The following is a 1,910-nucleotide window of genomic DNA, read 5'->3' as shown; positions in this document are numbered from 1 at the left end:
TCCTACGTGGTTCAGGTTGAATAAAGCTCTCTCTCCCAATATAAATTACCCAACTTGGAGTTTCTGCAGTGAATATTATTTTTTTCCTCCTCATACGGTACACTTTTGAATCACTTCCTTATGCCATAGATTTTGATTTAGAAAATGCAGGCAAATTTTTAATATTAGCGTGAGTAAGATAGAAATGAAAAAGTATGTTTTTTGCCACCAAATCCCCACAAACATATTAGTCCAATCCAATCAAGATACTGGTGCTTCTTGGTTATATTTTATTGAATTTATATTGTATATGATAACCCTGGCCTGTGTACAACAGATACATTTGAAAATCTCAAGGGCTCAACACAAGAGAAGTTTATTTCTTGGTAGCATAATGTGTGTTCCTAATTAGTGAGTGGCATTCTTCCAGGAATGGTTTGGAACTGGCTTTCTTTCATTTTGTGGCTTTGGCATTTCTGATACAAAGTTTCCAAGTTACCATGAAAGGAGAAAGGGCATGAAGGATTGATTATGTTTAAGGACCATGGCACACATTGCTCTGACTCACGTTTTCTTAGGCAGAATTCAGTTCCACGAGAGAAAATTGAGACTGGGGTTCAGCTTAGTGCCCAGCGGGAAGAGGACACAGCTGTGGTCTGCGGCTAGCCCAGCTCCATCGCAGTTGTGTTCTCTCTTTTCCTTCATACCCTCTCCATTCTTTTGCCATTTGTCTTTTTTCACTTCTTCAACATAAAATTTAGAGCTTCCCAGGTGGCTCAGTGGTAAAGAACCTGCCTGCCAATGCAGGAGACCCAGGTTCAATCCCTGGGTTGGGAAGATAAATCCCCTAGAGAAGGAAATGGCAACCCATTCCAGAGTATTCTTGCCTGGAGAATTCCATGGGCAGAGGACCCTGGCAGGCTATAGTCCCTGGGGTCACAAAGAGTCAGACATGACTTAGTGACTAATCAACAATGACAACAAACATGAAGTTGGGCAATATGGCCCACATGTTGAATATTTTTATGAAAGCATCTAAAATTATACCACACTGTCAAATTTTATGAATTTTAAACTATGTGAATTTAAAATTCATATACTTTTAAAAAGTATGATTCAAGTGTTAGTAAATATTAGCAGAATCTCACTTTATATGTAAAATTTGAAAAAATCAAATATACCAAATTTTAAAATTCTTTGAATTATATAATTTCTAAGCTGGCTGGCCAAGCAGATTGTAAAGTATTTATGTCATTGACAGTTGGAGGTTCCACAATACTTGATGCCAGTAGGTATAGTATGAACCATAAATTCTTCATATGCATTAGAATCTCTGAGGATGGTTTTATATGACTGATGTATTGTCATCTTAATGGCCTTGAAGGCATTCTGTGTTGCTGGTATGTGAGGTGTGCTGGCCTTAAACTTGGGGTACAGGTGCCTTGTTCTGGCAAGAGGTCCCTACGGCCCAGGGGTCCTGCCAATCTGGAGTCCATCCCTGCTGTGCTCCAGGTCCCAGGGATTGGGCATGCCTGCTCAGATGACTCCCAAGTTCGCATCCAAGGTCAGTGCAGACCTCCTGCACTGGCAGTTCCCTTGGAGGTCAGGAAGCATAGTGGATGTAGGCATCTCTAAGCCTGAGGTTGGCCCAAGGGTTGGTTGTTCTCAGAAGGATGTTGTTGAGCTCTTGACATCAGCCAGGGCTGTCCACAGCCTGCCCCCCATATTGCTCATGAACAGAACCCATGAATGGAAGAAAAGAAGAGGGGGATGTAGTCTGGGGACCCAGAGTTTTCCTTTATGAGACTCTGAGGAACCCAAGAATTCTAAATTCACCCCTAGACTCCAAGTCTGTTAAGCAGTTATGTTTGTTAAGATAGGAGGCTTGAGCGTATTTAACAGTTTATGAGCTTGATTTATTTATATGTTTT

The 1,910-nt window shown here is 41.1% G+C and overlaps 1 non-coding gene across 1 annotated transcript; it reads left to right on the top strand.

The window, feature by feature from the left end:
* The first annotated feature begins 744 nt into the window (after positions 1–744).
* TRNAG-GCC (transfer RNA glycine (anticodon GCC)) lies at positions 745–816 on the top strand. The gene has a single exon. It is a non-coding gene; the product is annotated as a tRNA-Gly (tRNA).
* Positions 817–1,910: the final 1,094 nt, after the last annotated feature.

This window comes from Moschus berezovskii, chromosome 15 (assembly GCF_049115385.1).
Source record: "Moschus berezovskii isolate FMDL1 chromosome 15, NW_MosBer_1.0, whole genome shotgun sequence".
Taxonomy (NCBI): Eukaryota; Metazoa; Chordata; class Mammalia; order Artiodactyla; family Moschidae; genus Moschus; species Moschus berezovskii.
The sequence above is the reverse complement of the archived record's forward strand: the minus strand, read 5'-3'. Positions and strand labels throughout refer to the sequence as shown.